General features: G+C 41.8%; 2 protein-coding genes across 4 annotated transcripts in view; one reads left to right on the forward strand and one right to left on the reverse strand.

Annotated features, from left to right (window-relative positions):
* The window catches only part of LOC106724117 (rhodopsin-like), a 38,143-nt gene that overhangs the window by 29,276 nt on the left and 1,389 nt on the right, over nt 1–7,478 (reverse strand). Inside the window, exon 1 of one of the 3 annotated variants that reach the window (XM_014530198.1) lies at nt 7,269–7,333. The exons of the other annotated variants lie outside the window; for them this stretch is intronic. The gene's annotated coding sequence lies outside the window, so the exon portion shown is untranslated. Of the gene's footprint in view, nt 1–7,268; nt 7,334–7,478 lie in introns of those variants that run through there. 3 annotated transcript variants of the gene reach the window in all.
* The window catches only part of SLC16A14 (solute carrier family 16, member 14), a 32,748-nt gene continuing 32,017 nt past the window's right edge, over nt 6,748–7,478 (forward strand). The window contains exon 1 of the mRNA XM_014530196.1: nt 6,748–7,478. The gene's annotated coding sequence lies outside the window, so the exon portion shown is untranslated.

Consider the following 7,478-nt stretch of genomic DNA (forward strand, 5'->3'; position numbering starts at 1 on the left):
TGACAGTCTCAGGCTTGGGTCCTACCAGCTTTGCAAGTCCAGCAGAGAATGCCTCTTTCCCAACAGGTACAGTCAAAGAGCTGGGACGGGGGTGACTAGCATGGTTTAGGTCATGAGTTCATTCCTATACCAGTTTCTACAGAGAGCAAGAATGCCTGCATAGCATGGGCATGAATCCTGTAAAACAGCTCATTTCTCATCAGAGATAGCTCAGTGCCAGGCTCACTGTCAGCACACTGATAATTCTTAGCCAGCAGACACCAGTGATGGGCCAGGTGAGTGGTACCACCTGCCAGCTACTACTGTTGTATGACCTACTTAATTCATGATTGGACCATCCCTCAATTCCACTGCTGTAACCAACTTCTTAGAATGCAATTAACTTAGTGTGCATATATTTGGACTTTCTTCCTATAGTCCTTTGTTGGAAAGCTGACTAGAAACTCATGGGCAAGGAAGAATGTGCCAAAGGGCAAGTTTTGCTGGTTATGATTGAGTAGAGAGGCAACTTTTTCATTGGGCATCCTTAAAACATCATTATTGGCAAATTACTCTTTTTAGACCCAGTCGATTTCTTCAAGAAAGGATCTTCCAGTCTCCTGTTTGAGAACTATAAGCCAGATTGATGGTGTCTGGACAGGTGAAAAGTGCTGGGGGGGGTCTCTGTCCAATGAGCAGACTTCACTCAGTCTTCCAGCTCAAGGTCTGATCCATAGCCACACCTTGTGTCCTGCCTGATAGCTGAGTGTGAACACTTTGTAGTTCAATTTCTCCAGAAAACAAATCCCCTGTGGGGTGGGGGTGGGCAGTTGCTTGGCACATTGTTCTGATGCAGTTGGCCTGGAGTATGGTTTGACCATCTGGAATTTTGAAAACTCCCCAGGTGATTCTAACGTTCAGCCAAGGCTGAGCATTAACAGGGCCTAAAAGTAACAAGTGCCAGACAAATGTCAGTTATTTGCATAGCATCTGCCTGAGCAATTATTTACTGATAATTTTCTTACATGAACTCAGCATTTCACTTAAGTGTTATTTTAAAAGTAAGTGTCCTATAATAAGTGGAAATGAAAAGCAACTCCATCATTTGTCAAGACCAACCTAAATGTACAAAAGAACACAGCAACCCTCCCCTCACTCCTCTCAGCCTACTGCATTTTACTTTATAACACTTGCTTCCTCTTTCTCCTCCTCCTTCTCCTCCTTTTTCTTCTACTTCTCATTTTACAGAAGATGACATGAAATGTAGAAATGCTTAGTGACCTCATTAAGAGGTGAAATAAGTGGTGAAACTTCATATTTGAATCCAGGCCACGAAGCTCCACGGTGCATGTTTTCAACCACTAATGTATGATGCCTCTCAAACAGGCTCTGCTGTAAGGCAATTTTTTCTCCCAAGTGGAATGGATTTGGATGACACCATTACTGCTACTTTAGAAACAAGTTCCCTCACTACATGCCAAGCATGCTGCTTCTTATGCATTATCTTAGTTAATTCTCACAATAAATCTTTGATGAGTACTGTCGTCAGACCCATGCTAGGGCTCATGCCCAGATCACATAGATGCAGAGGGGAGAAGCTGGGCTTCCAGCTCAAATATGACTGCCCTCACAACTTGAACACCTAAGCACTTCATGTTCTCGGCCTCTGTCATAGAGGTTCTGCGACTTCACAACCAGGAAGAGAAGAGGCCAGCTCCTTGATTTTCATAATCACTGTTTACACAATCCTAATAGTTTCCTAATGCTGGCCTCAACCTTCACAATACATTGAAATAATCTGATCTTCTCTGACAAAGGAGCCAGGGTAGACCCAGACGAAAAACTGGCCTGGTGAACAATGTTACAAAAACAGCCTGGTGCTGGAAGATTTACTATCAAGGTGAAGAGAAAAACTAGGGACCTGAGTCACAAGGCCAAGTCAACAGGAGTGAGGTAGCAAACAGAATGGAGGAAGTCCAAAGTCAAGGGCAAGACAGAGCAGAGGTTCAAGAATACTGTTATAACAGGGCTGAAGAGCTGCAGCTCATTCTGATTGAGCTCTGGCTAATAGGTTTCCTATGCTTGTCTTAAAGGTACAGGGTAGAAGTATACAAAATCCATCAAAAATGATCATAGAAAAGAGAACTACCTTCCTCCTGTGTAAAGTAAAAGAAACTGTCTACTAAGTCTCCCTTAAACTATACATCATCTCACAATACCCTGTATTAATTTTACCAGATATAACCTGTCCCACAAGAAGAGAATGGTTCAAGTACTCCAACCAAAGTCTTCTTTTTTTTTTCTTAGATTTGCAGCACCCACATCTCATATCTTCAACTGGTTGCATTAGAAACATTTGTTATTGCAAAGAAGGCCACACTGTGGTCACACCTAACAAGAGGAAGTGCTAGATATTTCGCACCCATATTCATGGAGTCCCAAATTTATCCTATTTATGATTGACATTCTCAAAGCATATGATGTGCAGTTGACTTTTGAGTATTGAGCATGGATGTTTAATGCCAATGATCCATTTTTGGACACTCAAAATATGTTAAAAATAGTATAGTTTAAGATAAATAATAAAATTTAAATCCTAACCTATAAAACATATTTAGTATATAAATATATCAGTACATGAGGATTTTTCTAGTCTCAGAAAGATTCACCAGGCATTTCCATTACTGAATAACCTGAGAGCATTTAAAGTAATATTTGATCTACATGAAACTTTTCAAGAAAATCAATATTTTTAAATATATTTTATTGATATTTTACAGAGAGAAAGGGAGAGAGATAGTCAGAAACATCAATGAGAGAGAAACATTTATCAGCTGCCTCCTGCATACCCACCACTGGGGATGTGCCCACAACCAAGGTACATGCCCTTGACCGGAATCGAACCTGGGACCTTTCAGTCCACAGGCCGACGCTCTATCCACTGAGCCAAACCGGTTAGGGCAAGAAAATGAATATTAAATAAAAGAAGAAAAATCTAGTCTGGCCGGTGTCACTCAGTGGTTGAGCATCGACCTATTAACCTGGTCAGGGCACATGCCCGGGTCATGGGCTCAGTCTTCACTGGAAGGCATGCAGGAGGCAGCTGATAATGATTCTCTCTCATCATTAATATTTCTATTTCTCTCTCACTCTCTCTTCCTCTCTAAAATCAATAAAAAATGTTTTTTAAAGAAGAAGAAAAATCTATAGCTGCAGAAAAAAAGTTTTAATGATTTGCTAATACCATCACTGATTTCATAAAAGTTAAACAAATAATATATAATATTAATCAACAAAACTATAATACAACCCCCATGAACCAAGCCTTATTTCTTTAAGACCCATGTGTGAAAAAGTGTTTAATTTCCAAGTTAGTAACAGAACTGGCATTTTTAGACCTTCTACTCTTATGAAATCATGAGGATACTGGTTATCAGAAAGGAAAATGTAAAAAAACTTGAAGACTAATGTAAAGACAGAAACATGTCTTTGAGTTTGCTTTGTATCTAATCACCTTGATCTGTTCTAAGAATTTGAATTCCTGGTAAATGTAGGTCTGAAACTACTAGGGGCAGTAGTTCTGTGTGCTTTGAGATAAAATCTGGGGAGGTCCTATACCAGGAAGAAAATTCAAATCTGAAGTGCTGGAATTTCTCTCATGATCTTGCTTAGAATACCCCTATTGAAAAGCAATGGCCTTCCCATAGGATCTCATGCCGCAGATATTCAGGAAAACTTGAGGGCTCTGTTGCAGCCTGCCTATCTGACAGGTATGTCCAGGCAGCAAGACAAATGAGGAGGTTGCAGGTACCACGAAGCAGCAAATAGTCTGATAAACTTTAAAATAGGTAGGCTCTTCTATGTGTACGCATTAGACAAATGTATACTAGTATGACTGCATAAAAATTATTGCTTAAGGAAGATTCACTGTATCTTGGACTTTAGGCACATAGAAGTAGACTCAGCATTACACTTAGATGATAACCCAGACTCAGGATTGGCTCATTTATGGTCTACTTGTCAGTTTGGGGAGATTTTAAATTTGGATTTTGGTTTAGTTTTGGTCTGTATTTTTACAATTTAATAATTTTAGGATATTCACAGACTTGCACAACCCATTGCCAAAATCACCTTTAGAGCATTTCCATCTCTGAAACAAGCGCTATGCCCATTAGCAGTCTCTATTCTCTGCCCAACATCCGCAGCCCTAGGCAACCACTAATCTACTTCTGTCTCTATAGATGTCCCTATTCTGGACATCTCCTATAAATGGAATCATGCACTGTGTGGTCATAACACTAACCTCTTTTACTTATCATTATAATGTCAAGACTTGTTTGTGTTGTAGCACAGATGAAACAAATTATTTATCAGAACAGCCTTTAACAGGAAAGGAAAATCGGGATCTTGAAGATACACTTGCACGCCATGTTTATTGCAGCATTATTTACAAAGCCAAGATATGGAAGCAACTAAATGCCTGTCAATGGATCTGTGGCTAATGAAAATGTGGTATCTGTATACAATAGAATATTATTCAGCTCCAAAAAAAGAAGAATATCCTGCCTTTTGTGACAACATGGATGAAATTGTAAGACATTATGTTAAGTGAAACAAGTTAGACAGAGATGACTGCATGATCTCACTCATATGTAGAATCTAAAAACAAAAGTCAAACTCATAAAAACAGAGAATACAATGGTGGTTGCCAGGGGCTGAGGGATGGGGGAAATGGAGGGATGTAGGTCAAAGGGTACAAACTTCCAGTTAAGTTCTGGGGATAGAATGTATAGCATGGTAACTATAGTTAACAATATTAACTATATTATTATTGTATTGTATTCTTGAAATTTGCTGAGAATAGGCCTTAAGCGTTCTCACCACTAAAAAGGTAACTAGCCTGGCCTGTGTGGCTTGGCAACTGAGTGTCAGCCCAGGAATCAAGAGTTCCCCAGGTTAAATTCCCAGTCAGGGCACATACCTGGGTTGCGGGCTTATCCCCTGTGGTACGTGTGTAGGAGACAGCCGATCAATGATTCTCTCTCATCATTGATGTTTTTATCTCTCTCTCCCTCTCCCTTCCTCTCTGAAATCAATAAAAATATATTTTTTAAAAGGTAACTATGTGAAGTGATGAATGTGTTTATCAACCTGATTGTGGTAGTCATTTCACAATGTATATGTGTATCAAATCATCACATTGTATACTTCAAATGTATGCAATTTCATTTGTGAATTACATCTCAGTAAAGCTGGGGAGGAGAAAAGCCTCCTGAGAGGCATTTTATTTTATTTTTTAATATACTTTATTGATTTTTTACAGAGAGGAAGGGAGAAAGAGAGCGATAAAGAGGTAGAAACATCGATGAGAGAGAAACATCAATTCAGCTGCCTCCTGCACACTCCCCACTGGGGATGTGCCCAAAACCAAGGTACATGCCCTTGATGGGAATCGAACCTAGGACCCTTCAGTCCGCAGGCTGAACGCTCTATCCACTGAGCCAAACCGGTCAGGGCCTGAGAGGCATTTTAGATGTGAAGTACCTTTCAGGGTAGAAGCTTTGCAGATAGCAGATGAGAGGTTGCCTAGGGGTGTGGAGGAGCGAGGACTGAATTACAAAGGGTACAAGAAAAATTCTGGAGTTATCTGAAGTGATGGTTCCACAGACTTATGCTAAAACTCATCAAATTGTAGATTTAAATATGTGCAGTTCTAATTATATCAATTATCCCTCAATAAATCTATCAGATTTCTGGGGGGTGGGGGGGGACAGACTTAAAAGCCTTACACACCTCTTTTAAAACAAAATGAATCATCTGAATTTGAGATGTTTGCCAGGAACCCCAATCTTGACTTGCCGTCAAAAGCCTTGCTGAAATGAGTGGTATTGGAGGACAGCCCAAGAGAACACTAAGCACCTAATTGCTCATGTTCTGATGAGCAAACGTAAAACATTTGGACCCATAAGCCCAGTGCCTCATCAAAATGTCCTCACTTAGCCACAATTTCTCAGTGTTCTCAATTATTTTTTAATCAAGATTTGAAATAAGAAGTGGCGATGTGAAATGCATGTGACTATTCTTTCTTGCAAAAAAAAGAAGAAGAAGAAACGAGAAAGGAAGAAAGAAAGAAATTGTGGGTGGATAGAATAACAGTCTCTCAAAGATGGCCACAGCCTAATCCCTGCATCCTGTATGTTACCTTACATGGCAAAGGGAAATTAAGGTCACAGGTGGGATTAAGATTGCTAATCAGCTGACCTTAGAACAGGGGGATTATTTAGATTATCCAATAACCCAATAACCAGGGGGTAGGCCCAGTGTAATCCCAAGAGCCTTTCAAAGTAGAAGAGGGAGAACAGGAGAGACAGAAGGTGGTGTGACTATAGGGGAAAGGCACACAGTGATGTAACACTGCTGGCTTTGAAGACAGAGGAAGTGGCCATGAGCCGAGGAGCTGGTGGCTCTTGCCTGAGCTGCCAGGAGGAACACAACCCTGCCAACACCGTGAGGTTAGCCAGCTAGAACCTATTTCAGACTTCTAACCTCCAGAACTGCAAGATAATAAATCTGTGCTGTTTTCAGCCACTGAGTTTGTGATAATTTATTACACCAACCAGCAATAGGAAACGACTACAGTAAAATAGTCCTGGCTTCCTTTATTCCAACATTCACCTCACAGGTATTAAAATTTTTCCATGGGCAAATCATTGTGTTGGGAACAGGGTAGTCATACGTGGAAATGAAATTTGTGTCTGGTGCCCATGAACGAAGGTAAGGAACGACAAACCGTCAGATACTGGAGGAAAAGCAGGGAGCTGTGGGACCCAGCATGGGACAAAGGAGAAGGGATTTTTCAGTCCTTTTTGGCCAAGAATACTGCCAGTCCTGCCCTCCTCTTGCACCTACAAACTGCCATATTTTATGGCCCAGAGTTGGGTGGGGGTCTTTTGCATCACGGGTCTCCTATCTCAGAGCAATGGAAGATACTCCTGTTCTCACCTGCATCTTGGGTTCGGTTTCAGGTCCTCGCCTTCAGTAATAAAAATGTGCAGAGCCATTAGCGAGCCTCAGCCAAAGCTATAATCTACGACCGGCCACAAGAGTGTGCACGTGAGGAGACTGCAATTTTTTTCTGCCAAACCAGAATTAGCCGGTACTGGAATGAACGAGCCTGGAGATTTGAAATTGCACTGATTGGAAGGGAGCTCAGGTTAGGTTCGGGCTCCCTCCAAAGGACCCTTTTTAAAGACGGAGGCCTCGAGCTCAAAGCTTCCCCAGACACTCACCTGGCTCGACATCAAGCGACAGAGGAGCCCGGAGCCCCACGCCGAGCGCACGGAGTCGGGTGGAGCGCCGAGCCGCAGGCACCCACAAATCCAGGATGATAGGCGACACTGCAACAAATCTCTACGCCCAGCAGTTCAGGGGGCTCCGAGGGAAACAGCAAGTCCAGGGATCCGGGCCGGGAGCCCAGTGAGGCCGCAGCCCTGCGCGCC

The sequence above is a fragment of the Myotis brandtii genome, unplaced genomic scaffold (genome assembly GCF_000412655.1).
Source record: "Myotis brandtii unplaced genomic scaffold, ASM41265v1 scaffold727, whole genome shotgun sequence".
Classification (NCBI taxonomy): Eukaryota; Metazoa; Chordata; class Mammalia; order Chiroptera; family Vespertilionidae; genus Myotis; species Myotis brandtii.